General features: G+C 35.8%; 1 pseudogene; it reads right to left on the reverse strand.

Annotated features, from left to right (window-relative positions):
- Positions 1–18,881: 18,881 nt before the first annotated feature.
- Positions 18,882–19,863, reverse strand: LOC131839905 (methylsterol monooxygenase 1-like; annotated as a pseudogene).
- Between the last annotated feature and the right edge of the window lie 384 nt (positions 19,864–20,247).

Below are 20,247 nucleotides of genomic sequence, written 5' to 3' on the forward strand. Positions count from 1 at the left end.
TTATAGAGGGCACGGATTGCATGGAGCACTGGGTGTGGTGAAAAAATAATGAATACTGTTTTTCTGAATATGAATAAATTAAAAAAAAAAAAGTCAAGTGTGAAGTTCATACACACATGAGCACAATTCTCAAAGTTTTATTGTCCAAAAGGCATTTACCCATATTCTTTTTTGTGTTCTGAATTCTGAATGAGTTTACAAACATCATGGAAATGGGAGCAAATATGTTTTAAAAAATAGAGACAAGTGGTTTTTTGAATGCTATTGAGTGGTAACTGGCTACTACATATATCCAGAACCACAGTCACTTGAATATACCTTTGCAGGAGCTGCCTTAGCTAATTATTGACCAATAAGAATGCCAAAGCTACCCCAGCCTATGATGAAGTGTGGAGATAAAGATGTCACATTCATTTTCTTTGCATTTTAAGGAATTTGGGACAAGTGTCTTTGGGATAGAGTACAAAAAATAGTGGAATCATTGTTACTATGGCCCATCTTGAAAAACATCTTAAGATTAATTTTCCTTGGAAAGAAATGGAAGATACTAAGCATGTAATCCTGATTTATTCTTTTTTTCCAAAGCTGAAAAACATTAGAAATTTGATTCCACCAGTCACCGTTATGAATTAGAAAATAGATATTAAATAAAATTATATAATTTACACTCATGTTGCAATAATTCAAAATTGGAAATTATTACTATTACTATTTTGTCAAATTTTCATATATATGCACATATATATCACACTCATACATACACAAATATTCATAGACATATATATATATGGAAAAAGTAATCTATTTACCTATCTATCTAGAGTTTTACATTAGGTTTCCATTGAATAATTTGAAAATATTCTCCCAATTTCTTATTAATAAAAACAATTATGAAAATAAAAAAAAATAAATACTGATCTGTTGGGTCAATGGGTGGCTCAGTCAGCTAAGTGGCTGCTTTCACCTCAGGTCATGATCCCAGAGTCTTGGGATTGAACCCTGCATCACATCCAGCTCCTTGCTCAGCTGGAGCCTGCTTCTCCTGCTGCCTCTATCTGCTGCTTCCTCTAATTGCTGTCCCTATCAAATAAATAAATAACATATTTTTTTAATCTTAAAAAGTATTGATTTGTTACCTACAATAACTGCAATAAAACACAAAGATAGTTCTTTATGTTAAGAGTAAATGATTTTTTAAAATCATAAATTGTGAAGATAATAAATTTCCATTACATTTGTGGGAAAACAGCTCAAACCCCAGCTGGATAATTCATTATTTTAATGACCCCCTTGCTTTAATAACCCCATCTTCATTTGGTATTGATAGTTTGATATCCTGTTAAGGATTTAGGCTTAAAATGAAACTTCTATAAACTTCCAGATCTTTGTCATGCTGGCATGTAGGTCATTCTCCTTTAGGAATAATAAGGAGGCTGGAAAGCAGTTGTTCCAAGGGAAAGAAATATCTTTTTAAGTCCAAGCTGTCCAAGCATCACTTTGAAATAGAATGAGCTACTAACTCAGGGTGTGACAGAAGCAGCCACTGAGCAGAATCAAATCTACAAACCCTTCTCTCAGGTCTTTCCCAGCAGGTGTCACTAAAAGGTAATCAGTGGGCCTCTTGTTCTCCTGATTGAGCTCTAGAGGGAAGAGGAAAGGATAAAGACCTAGAGCTTCACTCAAAGGAGAGATTGGGGTTTTCTTAGCATATTTTCCCTCTTGCTTCCACCCCTGTATTTCTTTTTTTTTTTTTTTAAAGATTTTATTTATTTATTTGACAGAGAGAAATTACAAGTAAGCAGAGAGGCAGGCAGAGAGAGGAGGAAGCAGGCTCCCTGCTGAGCAGAGAGCCCGATGCGGGACTCGATCCCAGGACCCTGAGATCATGACCTGAGCTGAAGGCAGCGGCTTAACCCACTGAGCCACCCAGGCGCCCCCACCCCTGTATTTCTAATAGCATATTGATTTGGACTTATATCAATGATGTACGAAAGACTTTGGGTTTGAAGCCAAAGTCCAAGAAAAAATTCTTGAGAGACATCTTTAGTGTGAAAAGGTAGTTTTACTAAAGCATGGGAACAGGACCTATGGGCTGAAAGAGCTCCAATGGGGTCTAGAGGGGTGGTGATTATATACCTTCAAGGTGGGATGAGGTTAGGGAGAGCATAATTGTCTAAGAAATTTTGGAAATAAGGGTTCCAGGATCTTTAGGGGGCCAACTATTATTAGGAAAATGTCATTTATTACCATCTAATAATACATCAGATGTATATTGGTGGGTCATATCCTTGGGAGATGATTGCCAATACATATCTTGGGGGATTTAGAGATAAAGAAAATTTCCAAATAAATTATTGTATGTTAAAGTAGATGTACAGGATGCCGAAGGGTCAGATTAAAATTGCCTTTTGCCCTTAGCAAAGTGTCAACATGGAAACAATTGAGACCCCAGAGGAATGTCACTCTGTTTTAAGAACTTGTCAGTGGGCTGTAACTAATAAGGGAAATTAATAATATTTTAATAATTTTTCATCTGCCTTTGTGTTTCATATTATTATCAAATAACAATTATTACTGTTATTTCTTTTCACACATAGTATGTGGCTTTATATTTATGTTCCTGATCCGATATTGTGTAGACATGTACTTAAAGTGACCTAAATGCAGCTGACCATTATCTGACCACATGTCTACTGTGAGAAAAACTTGGAAATAATGGAAAGAGTAGTCCCTGCAAGTAGAGAAAGCATTAACTATTTGTATTTAAGATATATGTTAATTAAATGGCAATGTGAGAAGCAGGGAAAGAAAAACCCTTCAAAAAGAAATCTTAGAAGAATAACTAAGTTTCAGGCACCTGCGTGGCTCAGTGGGTTAAGCCCCTGCTTTTGGCTCAGGTCATGATTTCAGAGTCCTGGGACTGAGGCCTGCATCAGGCTCTCTGCTCAGCAGGGGAGACTGCTTCCCCACCCCCTACCTGTGCCTGCCTCTCCGCCTACTTGTGATCTCTGTCTGTCAAATAAATAAAATATTTTTTTAAAAAAAGAATAACTAAATTTATTAGTCAAAGAAAGACTTTACTTGATTTACTAAGTGGATAGCCTTGAGAACCTCTAGGACCCTGTTTTCTCTGCAATGGAAATAATAATACCTATATCACAGTGGGTGTTACAATGATTTAATGGGCCTATACATGAAAAAAACTCAAAATAATACTAGCATATTTGTAGCTATGTAAAGGTAACTTTAATATATTTTTATTGGTGGTGAATTTCCTTTTGAAGCAGCTGTCTTTTTTCACAGGAACATTCTGAATGTGGATCCTCAAAGTGACCATTGGCATCTGCAAACAGTTGTCTTTTATTCAGTAATATACTATAAAGCTTTTTTAATTCGACAATTTTATTCATTCTTTCCTGATATGATAGAGTATGGATCACCTCACTAAACCACCTCCCAAACCAATGTTTTCTGCATTGGTTTCTCTATAATTTTAAATAACATACATTTAACTGTATCTGCTTCAAGAACACTTTGGCTTCTGCTTTGTAAGAAGAAAATATTAATGACTGTTCTTCCACTCCACTCTTCTCCATATATTCCACATCCAAAATTTAGTCATTTGTATTTTTTAACTTACAGTTTTTAGGGTTTGTTAACAATTACCAGGAGCCCAAATTGGTCATTATTGATAGTACTTCTAGAAATGGAATGTATAACAAACAAGGCACATGATCTCTATTAATCCATAAACCTTATTCACCATTTTTAAAATATGGTTTCTCCTCTATTCATTGATATTTCATTATCTGCCTGGATATGGAGAATGTATGAATTCATAATTGCTGATTTAAACTATGCTGGGTAACCGAAAATAGGTACTTACTTTACCCCTGCAATGACAAACAAGCAGTAAGATAATACATTTCTTTTTTGCCCAGCTTTTGTTTTTCCTGATGTTTCCTTAATGTTTCTGTAGCATTTGCTCACTTCCCCCTCCCAAAATTTCTCCTTTTCCAATTTTTCTTCCTCAACTTCTTTCCTTCTAAGTATCCTTTGTCCACAAAAGTTTTGTTTCTTGTTTGCTCTACAACTGTAATCCTACAACTCCTCTTCTCCTCTGGGTTAGGTACATTCTTTCCTTGGTTCCTGATCTTCCTTCTTGGTTCAATACCTCATTTTTCTGGATTACTGACTAACAGGATAATTCTTAAGAAATAATAAAAAGAAATATGATAATTGACTGTCTCTGCTTGATTTATTTCACTCAACATAATCTCTTCCACTCCCGTCCATGTTGCTTCAAAAGTTGGGTATTCATCCTTTCTGATGTAGGCATAATACTCCATAGTGTATATGGACCACATTTTCCTTATCCATTCGTCCATTGAAGGGCATCTTGGTTCTTTCCATAGTTTGGCGACCGTGGTCATTGCTGCTATAAGCATTGGGGTACAGATGGCCCTTCTTTTCACGACATCTGTATCTTTGGGATAAATACCCAGGAGTGCAATGGCAGGGTCATAGGGAAGTTCTAATTTTAATTTCTTGAGGAATCTCCACACTTTTCTCCAAAGAGGCTGCACCAACTTGCATCCCCACCAACAGTGGAAGAGGGTTCCCCTTTCTCCACATCCCCTCCAAAACATGTTGTTTCCTGTCTTGCTAATTTGGGCCATTCTAACTGGTGTAAGGTGATATCTCAATGTGGTTTTAATTTGAATCTCCCTGAGGGCTAATGATGATGAACATTTTTACGTATATCTATATCGTATATATTTTTGTATGTCTTCATTGGATAAGTCTCTGTTCATATCTTCTGCCCATTTTTTAATAGAATTGCCTGTTTTCTGTGTGTTGAGTTTGAGCAGTTCATTATAGATCCTGGATATCAATCTTTTGTCTGTACTGTCATTTGCAAATATCTTCTCCCATTCCGCGGGTTGCCTTTGTTTTGTTGATTGTTTCCTTTGCTGTGCAGAAGCTTTTGATTTTGATGAAGTCCCAAACGTCTATTTTCACTTTTGTTTTCTTTGCCTTTGGAGACATATCTTGAAAGAAGTTGCTGTGGCTGATATCGAAGAGATTACTATCTATGTTCTCCTCTAGGATTCTGATGGATTCCTGTCTCACGTTGAGGTCTTTTATCCATTTTGAGTTTATCTTTGTGTACGGTGTAAGAGAATGGTCGAGTTTCATTCTTCTACATATAGCTGTCCAGTTTTCCCAGCACCATTTATTGAAGAGGCTGTTTTTTTTCCACTGTATATTTTTTCCTGTTTTGTCAAAGATCAATTGACCATAGAGATGAGGGTCCATATCTGGGCTCTCTACTCTGTTCCACTGATCTATGTGTCTGTTTTTATGCCAGTACCATGCTGTCTTGGTGACAGTAGCTTTGTAATAAAGTTTGAAATCAGGTAACGTGGTGCCCCCAGTTTTATCTTTGTTTTTTCAACATTTCCTTAGCGATTCAGGGTCTCTTCTGTTTCCATACAAATTTCTGGATTATTTGCTCCAGCTCTTTGAAGAATACTGGTGGAATTTTGATTGGAATGGCATTAAGAGTATAGATTGCTCTAGGCAGTATAGACATTTTAACAATGTTTATTCTTCCAATCCAAGAGCATGGAATGGTCTTCCATCTTTTTGTGTCTTCTTCAATTTTCTTCATGAGTGTTCTGTAGTTCCTCAAGTACAGATCCTTTACCTCTTTGGTTAGGTTTATTACCAGGTAATTTATGGTTCTTGGTGCTATAGTAAATGGAATTGATTCTCTAATTTCCCTTTCTGCATTTTCATTGTTATTGTATAAGAAAGCCACTGATTTCTGTACATTGACTTTGTATCCTGCCACGTTGCTGAACTGTTGTATGAGTTCTAGTAGTTTGGGGGTGGAGTCTTTTGGGTTTTCCATATAAAGAATGATGTCATCTGCAAAGAGAGAGAGTTTGACTTCTTCATTGCCTTTGTGGAGCATAACAAATAGCATGGAGGATATGGGGAGTTAGAGAGGAGAAGGGAGTTGGGAGAAATTGGAACGGGAGGTGAATCATCAGAGACTATGGACTCTGAAAAATAATCTGAGGGGTTTGAAGTGGCAGGGGGTTGGGATGTTGGGGTACCAGGTGGTGGGTATTATGGAGGGCACGGATTGCATGGAGCACTGGGTGTGATGAAAAAATAATGAATACTGTTATGCTGAAAATAAATAAATTTAATTAAAAAATGCTACAAGGAAAATAAACTTTCAGGCTTCTTCTAAAAGTCAATATGTGGGGAGCCTGGGTGGCTCAGTGGGTTAAAGCTCAGATCATGATCCCTGGGTCCTGGGATGAAGCCCCAGTGCGGGCTCTCTGCTCAGCAGAGAGCCTGCTTCCCCCCTTCTCTCTGACTGCCTCTCTGCTACCTGTGATCTCTGTCTGTCAAATAAATAAATGAAGTCTCTAAAAATAAATAAATAAATAAATAAATAAATAAGAAAATGCTTTGCTTTTATTTTTCCCTTACTGTTGCTGATATTTGGCCAACTATAAATTAGGGTAAAAACAAAATGCCACAGAATTTGAAAACATTACCTCATATCTAGTATCTCTAATATCTAGTTCTACAGATGTCCAATGTTGATATCCCGTACCAATCTGACTTTTTTTCCTTTTTACAGCTCCCTCATCCTTTCTGAATGTGTCTAAGATCTCCTTTTTATTTTGAATTTTACAAGTATGTTCTGTATATGGGTATTTTTTTACCTCTTGATTGTCATTTCATTGGCCCTTTCAAACTGAGACTTATGTCCTTTAACTATGGCCAACTCAAAACTTTTTGTTTATTTGGTGATTCCATTTTTCTTATTCTTTCTTTATGGAATAACCATTTGCTGGATGACTGAATTTACAAATTATCTATGTAACTAAGTTTTCTCTAATACCTTTGTCTACTTAGACTTTTGTTTATGTTGTTTTACTTTAATGAGCAATTCTTTAAATTTATCTTTCAACCATTTGATGGACTTTATTTATTTTGGCAGTCATAATTTCTTGAACTGTTTCCTATTTGTCATTTTTTCTGATTAGTTAGTCATTCATTTTGTGGTTGTGACATTTTCTCAAATATCTATGATAACAATTTTTTTTAAGTTCCCTGAATGATGTCAGTTAAATTTTTCTGTTTATTTATCTAAACCTTTCTTTTTCATGGTGCACATTCTATCTTTCCAAATTTCCAGTAGCCACTTTTCTTGTCCATTTATATTTAAGACAATTTTGATGCTGACTGTGAGCTTGTGTCCACACTCAGACACTGCTTCAGCTTGATAGTTCAGGAAATGCTGTTTGTTTTGAGACAACAAATTTGAGAATACAGAGAGCTTTGTCTGGAGTACTTGCACCAGTACGTATATCCCTTCAAAAGACACTTTTGGACAAGAAACTTTCATGTTTGTGTTTTTCATTTACTAACAAAACCATTCTCTCTCTATTACAACACAGGATTACCTTTATCATAAATTATGGGATATATATATAGGCCATTATTATTTTACATTAGCTTATCTCCTTTTCTTTCACTCCTTCATCTCTTTTTCTTTTGTTTTGTGGTAACAATTGTATCATTCCATCTTATTTTACTTTATTATTCATCATGATATGTGTTATAATTCCTCCATTTTTATTTTTTCTCTTATGTAATACAACTCCTCCATTTTTGTTCTTTTTCTCATTCTTATTCTTATTCTAAATCTGTTGCATTTCTTTTAGATTTTAGAATTAGCTTCTCAATTTTCACTATCATATCTCCTGTTATCTTGTCTACAATTGCATTATTTCACATTGTACTTTGGAACTACATAACACCTTTATAATATTTAGTTTTCTGATACAGGAGTAGGTTTTATTTAATTACTCTTCCTAATGTACATTTTTTACACTAAAGTGTATAGTCCTCCAAATTTTCTTGTGAGGGTCTGTTGGATTATTTTTCTTAAGTATTAAGATGCTGTGGGAAATTCTAGTCTGCTTCTCAGATTTTTTTGTTGTTGCATTGTTTTTTGTTTTTAGTTTTACACTTTTGCTCTGTATAGCCTCAGATCTTGCTGTCAAAACTCATCATTTGATCGAGACCACATAGATCTGCAAAATTAACATTAGGACATTTTATGGCTGCTGAATTTCTGCTGGTTTTTCTTTTCCCAATGAGTTCCATCTTCTGATGTTTAACTCTAGATTCTGAGCCTCTAGTAATTTTAAATAAGGAAGTGCTCCCAGGAAAAACAACTTCAGGTAATGATACAGAATCACAAGGCTCTCTAGGATTCTCAATTATTGTTTATGCAACTGTAGTTATCCTTCCATCTAGTGAATCTTTGTTTCATATCCATCTTTAGGTTTTGAGAAATTACATTCTGATTCACAGTGGTTTTTTCTCAACTTCAGAGTTTACAAGTGGTGAAAGGAGAAAGTGAGCCATGTATTGAGGACATTGAGTATCCAAAATTTTATTACTAGTCCCTCACAATCACCAATAGCTTTAGTGGTTCTTCAATGACAGTCTCTGTTTGTACCAAGCCCAGAAACTGAGCCCAAGAGCTACAAGTAGACTTAAAGAAAGAGCAACCTCTGCCTACCTTGGCAGTCCTATTATCTTTCTTTTTCTTTCTTTTTTTTTTTCCTTTTCAGAATGGTCAGATTGATGAAACTCTGAGAAATTTTTGCCCTCTTAGAAGTATTTTCAGTAACAATTCTCAGCTTCTTGCCTTATACAAAAAAAAAAAAAAAAAATGGCAACTGTCTGAAGATTTAACAACAACAACAACAAAAATCTTCACTGTCTCTGAAACAGACTTCCACAGGGTCCATAGTAGCCAAACTTCATTAGCAGGACCAATGTTTAGTTTGGGGGCCCTTTGAAAAATAAACATGAGGAACCTCTTGTTTAAAAATTATTAACACCAATGGAGCTTAATTTAGTGTAGAGGTTTTCAAATGTGGGGTTTTATGCAACAACACATGTTGTGCCCCTTGCCCCTTGCACTGGTCACTGGATTCAGGAAAGATTGAGAAGCAGACTAAATAAATCTACTTTAACTCTACTGCTTCTCATTTTTTTTAATTGTAACTCATTGAAAAGGTATAAGATATCTCATATATTTGAAAAAAAAAAACTTAATTACTTTTCTCCTTAGTGCCAGTATATATCCACATTTCAATTTTACTTTTTGTAAGAATGGAGCTATTGATTAAAGATATTAATCATAAGTTTTAATATCGTGTTTGGAAAGACATATGAGGTACTGTCTGTCATCTCTACTGGTTGGGAAGGTATTAAAAGTATTAGTTCCCAGAACAATGGGAATAAAATATTCAGAATATTAGAATGTTCAGCTATGAAATTATGCACTTATGACAGAACATCAGGGGCATCTGTGTCTCATCAAATCTTTGCCTTGCTCTGAAAGAACCCCGATAGTAATTTCTCTAATTTTTGGTTACAGTTATCCACATTTTGTTGCTGTGGTCACTGGAAGAATTCAATTCTTCATACTTTTTTGGACCAAGGGCCTGTTTCTTTGTGAGTGGTGGCTAGAGGTTTCCCTCAGTTCCTTCCCTCACGGGCTTCTCAAACATATAAACGAGTATCTGCTTATCATGAAGAATATAGCTGAACCACCAGAGGAAAGGGTTCTTCCCTGGTTGAAACCAGATGATTATCATCAGAAGACCCATCTAGGCTGTGCCAAGATTACAGACCAAAGAAAAAGCAAGATAACATATATTACATATAAAAGAGAGGGAGAAAAGATGGAGGAGAAAAGGATGGATGGAGGAGGGGACTCTATTTCAACCAGTCCCCTGAACTGAGCTAGATATCTATGAACCCATTCTAAACACCCATGAAATCAGCCTGAGTTTTAAGAGATATATCTGGATCTCTACAAGAGAATATCTCCAGCAATTTTTCTCAATGTATGAATCATAGAGCTGTGATTCTGTGGGAAGATATCAGAAGATAAACAGAAGGGGGTGGAGGGAGCTTCTGTGATCTTGGTCTGGGAAGGTAAAAGCCTCCCATGCTGGAAACAAGGCACAGACTTGCAGACTGGTAGCAATGGGGAAGAGACTTTAAGACAGCACCCCAGACTGAAACCTGGAGTTAGGGGATATGCAAGCAAACTGGGGACAGTGAATATAATTTTTAATGGGGAAACCTGAAAGCCTTTCTATTAAGATCAAGAACATGACAAGGAAGCACACTCTTGTCACTATTGTTCAACATAGTACTAGAAGTCCTAGTAACATCAATCAGAAAACAAAAAGAAATAAAATGTATACAGATTGGCAAAAAAGAAGTCAAACTCCCTCTCTTCACAGATGACATGATGCTTTATGTGGAAAACTGAAAGGACTCCACCCTCAAATTACTAGAATTCATACAACAATTCAGTATTGTGTCAGGGTACAAAATCAATGCATAGAAATCAGTTGCTTTCCTAAACACTAACAATTTTAGAAAGATAAATTAGGGAATCCATTCCATTTGCAATAGCACCAAAACCCAGAAGATACCTTGGAATAAAACTAACTAAAAAGGTAAAGGATCTATACTCCAGGAACTATAGAAAACTCATCAAAGAAATTAAAGAAGACACAAAAAGATGGGAAAGCATTCCATGCTCATGGATCAGAAGACTAAACATTGCTAAAAGGTCTTTGCTTCCCAGAATAATCTATACTTTCAATACCAAACCAATCAAAATAACAATGGCATTTTTCAAAGTGCTGGAACAAACAATTCTAAAATTTGTATGGAACCAGAAAAGACCCTGAATTGCCAAGGAAATGTTGAAAAAGACAAACAAAACTGGGGCATCACATTTCCTGGTTTCAAGCTATATTACAAAGCTGTGATCACCAAGACAGCATGATATTGGCACAACAACAGACACATAGATCAATGGAACAGACTAGAGTCTCCATAAATTGATCCTCAACTCCAGGGCCAACTAATCTTTGACTAATCAGCAAAGAATATTCAATGGAAAAAAGACAGTGTTTTTAATAAGTGGTGTTGGGAAAATTGGAATTCTATATACAGAAGAATGAAACTGGACCATTCTCTTACACCATACACAAAGATAAACTCTAAAAGGATGAAAGACATCAATGTGAGACAGGAACTCATCAAACTCCTAGAGAACATAGGCAGTAACTCTTCGACATTGGCTACAGCAAATTCTTTCAAGACATGTCCCCAAAGACAAGGGAAATGGAAACAAAAATGAACTTTGGGGACTTTAACAAAATAAAAAGCTTCTGCCACAACAAAGGAAACAGTCAACAAAACAAAGAAGCAACCCATGGAATGAGAGAAGATATTTGCAAATGACATTACAGATAAAGGGCTTGTATCCAAGATCTAGCAAGAACTTTTCAAACTCAACACCCAAAAAACAAAGACTCACTGAAGAAATGGGCAGAACACATAAAGAGACACTTCACCAAATAAGACATAAAAACATGACAAAATGTTCAACATCATTAACCATCAGGGAAATTCAAATCAAAACCACATCAAGATACCATGTTATACCAGTCAGAATGGCAAAAACTGACAAGTCAAGAAACTTCAAATGTTAGAGAGGTTGTGGAGAAAGGGGAACCCTCTTACACTGTTGGTGAGACTGCTAATTGGTACAACCATTTAGGAAAAGAGTATGGATATTCCTCATAAAAGTTAAAAAAGAGGTACCCTATGACCCAGGAATTGCAGTTCTAGGTATTTACTCCAAAGATAAAGATGTAGTTAAAAAAGGGCTACATGCACCCCAGTGTTCAAAACAACAATGTCCACAATAGCCAAACTGTGGAAGGAGAGGAGATGCCCTTCAACAGATGAATGAATAAAGAAGATGTGGTTCATATATACAATGGAATATTACTCAGACATTAGAAAGGATAAAAACCCAACATTTACATCAACATGGATGTAACTGGAGGGCATTATGCTAAGTGAAATAAGTCAAGCAGAGAAATTCAGCTATCATACGGTTTCATTATTTGTGGAATGTAAAGTATAACATGGAGGACATTAGAAGGGAGGGAAACATGAAGGAGGAGAATCTAAAGGGGAGATGAACCATAAGAGACTATGGATTCCTGGAAACAAACCGGGTATTTTAGAGCGGAGGTAGATAGGGAGATGTGTTAGCCCAGTGATGGGTATTAAGGAGGCCATATATTGCATGGTGCACTGGGTGTTATACACAAACAATGAATTTTGGAACAATACATCAAAAATTAATGATGTAGTGTATGGTCACTAACATAATAAAAGAATTATAAACATTTTCTATGGGAGGGGGCAAGATGGCAGAGAAGTAGGAGACCCTCTTTCAACTGGTCTCCTAAAGTGAGCTGATTATCTACCAGATCACCCTGAACACACACAAAACCAGTCTGAGATGTAGGATTATACACTTCTAGATCACTACAGGGTCAGAAGACACCAGTAGACAGGTAAAGTGGAGTGGTAACTTTGGACTGATATTGGAAGATAAACAAAAGGGGGAGGGAGCCACCAGAAGCCATCCATTAAAAAGTAATACCCCAATACAACAGTGCCCTGTGCTTGGGGACCAACATTAACTTGGAGTCTGGTTAAAAGTACTCAAAAAGAGCAAAAGATCTTAAGGGGGAATTGGTGGAATCAGGCTGTTAGGGGCACAGAACTAGGATGGGCACCACCAGCACCATGCCGAAGACACTGTGGCAAAGCATCCAAGCTTCAGTCCCTGAGCCAAAAAGACTAGGAGGAGGAATGCCCAACAGAGGAAAAATTCAGAGACTGCCCTCTAAATTAGAGCTATTGGATATGGACATAAAGAGTATGTCAGAAAGGGAATTCAGGCTAACAATTATCCAAGCAATGGCTAGGTTGGAGAAAACCATTAATGACAACATGGAATTGATTAGGGCAGAAATGAAAGCCACCAGGGAAGATGTTAACAATGTTATCAATGAGTTCCAATCTAATCTAAATTCTCTAGCAGCTAGAGTAACTGGGGCAGAAGATAGAATTTGTGATCTCGAGGACAAAATGATAGAGATAAAGGATCAGGAAAAGGCCTGGGACAAAAAGCTTTGAAACCATGAAAACAAAATTACAGAAATAAATGACGTCATCAAATGTTCCAACGTCAGAATTATAGAAATCCCTGAGGGGGGTGAGAAAGAAAGAAGACCAGAGGGTATAGTTGAACAAATTCTCCATGACAATTTCCTCAATCTGGGGAATGGAACCAGTGTTCATGTCCTAGAGGCAGAAGGGTCTCTCCCCACAAGATCATAGAATCTAGAAACACCTCGAGACACCTGATTGTGAAAATGACAAATCATAATTTTAGACAGGAACTCTTGAAAGCAGCTGGGGGGAAAGATTCATTATGTACAAAGGAAGGTCCATCAGAATAATGTCAGACCTGTCCACAGAAACGTGGCAAGCCATAAAGGACTGTGAAGCCACCTAGATGAAACACATGCTTTCCTGGAAACCTATAAACTTCCAAAGTTGAATCAGGAAGAAACTGGCAACCTGAATAGACCAATATATAGTAAAGAGAGTGAAGCGGTGATCAAAAACCTCCCAAAAAACAAGAGCCCAGGACCTGATGGGTTCCATGGGGAATTCTGCCAAACATTCAAAGAGGATATAATACAAATTCTCCAGAAGCTGTTTCAAAAAATGGAAGCAGAAGGAAAACTTCTGGACTCTTTTCATGAAGCCATCATTACCCTGATCCCCAAACCAGGCAAAAACCCCACCAAAATGAAGAAATTACGACCAATATTCCTGATGAATATGGGTGCTAAGATTCTTAAAAATATCCTAGCTAACAGGATCCAACAGTCCATTAAAAAGATTATCCACCATGACCAGATGGGATTTATCTCTGGGTTTCAAGCGTGGGTCAACATTTGCAAATCAATCAATGTGACAGAACACATTAATGAAAGAAGAGAGAAGAACCACATTGTCCTCTCAACTGATGCAGAAAAAGCATTTGACAAGATGCAGCATCAATTCCTAATGAAACTTTTCAAAGTATAAGGATAAAGGGAACATTTCTGAACTTCATAAAATCTATCTATTAAAAACACACAGTGAATATCATCCTCAATGGGATGATAGCCAAAGCTGACGGCCTTCCATTTGAAATCAAATGGATGCCCACTCTCACCACTTAAGTACACAACAAGGATGCCCACTCTCACCACTCTCGTTCGACAGTGTTAGAAGTCATAGCAACAGCAATCAGACAACAAAGAGAAATAAAAGTTATTCAAAGTGGCAATGAAGAAGTCAAACACTCTCTCTTTGAAGATGACATGAAACTTTATATGGAAAACCGAAAAGACACCACCCCCAAACTACTAGAACTCGTACAGCAATTCAGTAATGTGGCAGGATACAAAATCAATGTACAGAAATCAGTTGCTTTCTTACACACTAACAATGAAAATACAGAAAGGGAAATTAGAGAATCGATTCCATTTACTATAGCACAAAAAAACCACAAGATACCTGGGAATAAACCTAACCAAAGAGGTAAAGGATCTGTACTCAAGGAACTACAGAACACTCATGAAAGAAATTGAAGAAGACACAAAAAGTGAAAGACCATTCCATGCTCATGGATCGGAAGAATAAACATTGATAAAATGTCTATACTGCCTAGAGCCATCTGTACTTTCAATGCCATTCCGATCAAAATTCCACCGGCATTTTTCAAACAGCTGGAGAAAACAATCCTAAAATTTTTGTGGAATCAGAAGAGACCCCTAATTGCTAAGGAAATGTTGAAAAAGAAAAAACTGAGGGCATCATGTTGCCTGATTTCAAGCTTTACTACAAAGCTGTGATCACCAGGAGAGCATGGTACTGGCACAAAAACAGACACATAGACCAGTGGAACAGAGTAGAGAGCCCAGATACAGACCTTCGACTTTGGGGTCAACTAATTTCATCAAAGCAGGAAAAAATATCCAGTGGGAAAAAGACAGTCTCTTCAATAAATGGTGCTGGGGAAAGTGGACAGCTATGCATAGAAGAATGAAACTCGACCATTTTCTTACACCATACACAAAGATAAACTCGAAATGGATAAAAGACTTCAACGTGAGACAGGAATCCATCAGAATCCTAGAGGAGAACATAGGCAGTAACCTCTTCGGTAATGGCCAAAGCAATTTCATTCAAGATTTGTCTCCAGGGATGCCTGGGTTGCTTAGTCTGTTAAGCCGCTGCCTTCAGCTAAGGTCATAATCCCAGGGTCCTGGAATTGAGTCCCACATCTGGCTCCTTGCTCAGTGGGGAGCCTGCTTCTCTCTCTGCCTCTGTCTGCCACTCTTCCTGCTTGTATTCTCTCTCTCTCTCTGACAAATAAATAAATAAAATCTTAAAAAAAATTATCTCTCCAAAGGCAAAGGAAACGAAAGTGAAAATGAGCTTTTGGGACTTCATCAAGATCAAAAGCTACCACACAACAAAGGAAACAGTCAACAGAACAAAGAGGCAACCCACGGAATAGAGAAGGTATTTGCAAATGACATTACAAAGGGCTGATATCCAAGATCTATAAAGAACTCCTCAAACTCAACACATACAAAACAGATAATCATGTCAAAAATGGGCAGAAGACATAAACAGACACTTTTCCAATGAAGACATACAAATGGCTAACAGACTCATACAAAAATGTTCATTATTGGTAGCCATCAGGGAGATTCAAATCAAAACCACACTGAGATACCACCTTACCATTACCATTAGAATGGCCTAAATTAACAAGACAGTAAACATGTGCTGGAGAGGATGTGGAGAAAGGGGAACCCTCTTACACTGTTGGGAATGCAAGTTGGTGCAGCCACTTTGGACAACAGTGTAGAGATTCCTTAAGAAATTAAAATTAGAACCCCCCAATGACCCTGCGATTGCACTACTGGGTATTTACCCCAAAGATACAGATGTAGTGAAATGAAGGGCCATCTGTACCCCAATATTCATAGCAGCAATGGCCACAGTCGCCAAGATGTGGAAAGAACCAAGATCCCCTTCAACAGACAAATGGATAAAGAGGATGTGGTCCATATATACTATGGAGTATTATGCCTTTATCAGAAAGGATGAATACCAAACTTTTGTATCAACATGGATGGTACTGGAAGAGATTATGCTGAGTGAAATAAGTCAAGCAGAAAGAGTCAATTGTCATGTGTTTTTTCTTATTTGGGGAGCAGAAGGAATGACACAGAGAACGTGGGGAGATGGAGAGGAAAAGGGAGTTGGGGGATATTGGAGGGGAGACAAACCATGAGAGATTGTGGACTCTGAGGAACTAACTGAGGGTTTTGGAGGGGAGGGGGTTGGCAGGTTGGGTGAGCCTGCTAGTGTGTATTGTGGAAGGCACATATTGCATGGAGCACTAGGTGTGGTACATAAACAATGAATTCTAGAACATTGAAAAGAAATTAGAAAAATAAATAAATTCTTTTAAAAAAAGAATAAACTCCAGAGTATATGCACAAAGGATATGGGTACTATCTCTAGTCTAAATATCCTTCCATTCTCTTTGTACAACTTCTGTTTTAAAATAAATGACTTGTTAGTCAATAAGTGAAAAAAAATGCTTTATATGTTCAAGATTTCAAATGGAAAAGAGTAACTTCTAAATAACATATTAGATGAAATACTCTATTATATACAAAGTTTATATGAATACAAGTATAAAATGATTAAATAAAACTCTAAGCCAAAATTTATAAAATGTTAGACATAAGGCGTCTAAATTATAAGAATGTAAGTGATGAACCATTGAATTCTACTGCATGTTAACTAACTAAACTTAAATAAAAATAAAAAGAGAGAGATATGCCAGGGGTAAAAATCTACACTTTAGGAAGAATGGAATGATACCTACTTAAATTAAATACATATTTTATATTTTTTTGTTTTTACATTTATTTTTCATTGCATAGTTTTGAAAAGATCATATTCATTCAAAGCGTTTAGCACAATGCTGGCAGACAAACACATTTAGGTATTTATGTTCCCTTACCAACGTTCACTTTTACCTTTCTCAAATTCAGAAATAATTTCCTCACTTCAGCTAATTTTAGTGATAATATGTTGACTTAGTTTCTTAAGCAAAATACACAACTGAAATCTTACAAAAATCAGGATTATAATCACTAACAAGGAACAATAATCCTTCTTGGTATTCAGTGAAAGATTCCAATCTGCAGATTTGGGAATTTCTCAAAATAAATTATTAGATGAGGATGTTTATATGTAGTGAAAATATTGTAATTTAAGAATGAAAAACTGGGGTGGAGTCAAGATGGCAGAGGAATAGCAGGCTTAGGACATCAGGTCACAGGAGTTCAGTTAGATAGTTATCAAAACATTCGAAATACCTACAAATCCAACATGAGATTGAAGAGTAAAAGAGCAGCAATTCAAGAAACAGAAAATCGACCACTTTCGGAAAGTTTATCCTAACAATAAATTTCTTGAAAAAAAATCTTTTTGAACTTTATTATTATAGTCATATTTTATCCTTCATTGTATCTAACTTTATTTTTTGTATAAACATAGGGTTTTAGGGTTTTTTTCTTCTAAAAAATTTTGAGAAACAATTTCTTCTAACCAATCAAAATATTCCCAGAATCTAGCACAGGGCTTTGTTCTAGTCTCCAGCCTGAGAAAATTCTCTCCACTTTCTTTTTCTTTCTTTTCCCAACCAACTAACTTATCTTATCAATTTGTTTTTTAGGATTTCTTTTAAATTTTTATCTTTACAGTAATATTCCATTCCTTCATTGTGTTTACCCATATATATATATATATATATATATATATATATATATATATGTTTTCCTTCTTTAAAATTTTGGGAGTTTCTTCTTTTTTAAAAAAGTAGAATTATTCCTTTTATTGCAAAACAATAATATAATGATTCCTGCACTTTTCTTTATAAAAATAAAATAAAACAACTGATGTTCAAAATTGGAACCTGGATAAACAGACAAAAAAATCTCATTTATTTCAATAGCTCAAAGTACAAATACAGCAAGTCAGTTCATGTTTCAATATACAGTTTGAAGTATAATGAAAACTTGATATACAAAAATGAAAGGGTAAATAGCAGAAATAAAGCTCAATTTTTTAAAAATTTCAAGTAATCCGAAAACCTTTAGACTAAAATATTCAACTTACAATTTATAATTTATAGACACCAGTAGTACAGTGCAATCCCAAAGGACTTCTCAAAGAAAGAATCACCCCAAACCAGCTGGCTCAGGACAAGAAAGAAGTTTTCCGTGCTGGCTCTTCCTGCTTTGGCAGCCTCACTCACTCTGTCAATTGATATGGTTCAACCCATGATACTTTGATGTTTAGGCAATTCCAAAAAATGTTTAAAGTTCAATACGAGGCCAACACCCTACTAAGAGAGTTTCTGAAATGGCCACTATATATTTAGAAGATTTTAAAGACCAATTTCAACTTCAGGCCTATGATATTACTGGGGAAAGACACAGATTAATACTTCTTCCATAACTTAAAACTTTTCTATAAGGTTAGCAACATGGCCTTTACCACTTCCTGATGAAAAATCGTACTTAAATACTTATTTACCTATTTCTACACATACACAGCTTTTATGTAAAGTAGAAAAAGTTCACACTAGGAAGATAATTAAAGGTTGTTAATGTTCTCTGTATCACTTAGCAGCCAAGACACATGTTTATTTCTGCTCTGCGGAAGCAATGGTAGCTACTTGCTTCAATTCAGAAAAAGTGTGTACCTTCAGGAAGGTTTAGATGAGATACTTATTCAGTTTTTTTTTTTTTTCAATCTTCTTCATTGTAAACAACAAATTGAGAGTCTGTTCCTAAAATTCTATCCCACCATGTAAATGTTGAAGCATAGTTTCTGATGAAGTTCATATGGTGGAAATCATGATGCCAAGAACAAGCATAGAAAGGGATCAGATTTAAAGGGTTGAGAGGAATGTCATAACCACTATGGACGTCAACAGTTTCTATCAAATGAATAGTCACCCATGCCCAAAGGAGAATGACGTGATCACATAAAAGCATGATTCCAATGAAAAATCCAGTTCCAAGAATCAAAGTTTCCAAGGGATGTGCATATTCAGCTTCCATTCCAAATGGAGCCTAAAACTCATGATGAACTTTATGAATATATTTATATATTCTTTTGTGGTGTAAGAGCCTATGCAGGAAATAGTGCCAGGTATCCTCAATCACCACACAGCCAAAGCATTTTGCCAAAAGCAGGTACCATCTTGGCATTCTTTCCCAATCATAAGATATATTAAAATACTCTGTAAAATAATAAGTTCCACAGATCAAAGGAAGCTGGATAAACAAGTGATTAAAGAGAAGTACTTTAAAACATTTCCACTGGTTTTCCCATGTTTCTGGTTTATCCTTTTGAATTTTGTACTTTTTCATGTAAGGTATAAATTGAAACAAAAATCCAGGTAAACAGAACAAGAAATAAAGGACCTTATGAACTATCAAGGATCCCCATGTTGCAATCTGGAACTTTGTATAATTATCCAACGTTTAGTTCCATGCATTTTTAAATGGTTCTTGTAGAGGGTTCTCAGGTAAAAGTGAATCTACATACTCCACAGCCAAGGATGCTGAACTAAAGATGCTGACACTTTCATTTGTTGCCATTTTTCAAATCTCTGCAGAAAGCCTTAGAATTCTGGACGACTGCGAGGGAACTGCCGGCCACAGCTACCCAGACTCCAGCAGGTGCTACAGCCTCGGAACCTGCCTCTCCTCATCGGGGGAGGTAGTTTCTTCTAAGAGACCAAAATAACACCCAAAATTAGGTGGGTGGCTCTGTTCTACTCACCAGTTTTATATATATATAAACACATATATATATATGTGTGTGTATATATACACATATACACATATATACACATATATATATACACATATATATACACATATATGTATATGTATACATATATATAGTTTAAAAAAAGGTTAAAAAATTAAATATATATTTATATATATAATAAATATATATTTAATACATATTAAATATATAAATATAATATATATTATATTTATATAATATATATTATATTTATATATTTAATATGTATTAAATATATATTTAATTTTTTTAACCTTTTTTTAAAAACTTCTT

The sequence above is a fragment of the Mustela lutreola genome, chromosome 8 (assembly GCF_030435805.1).
Source record: "Mustela lutreola isolate mMusLut2 chromosome 8, mMusLut2.pri, whole genome shotgun sequence".
Classification (NCBI taxonomy): domain Eukaryota; kingdom Metazoa; phylum Chordata; class Mammalia; order Carnivora; family Mustelidae; genus Mustela; species Mustela lutreola.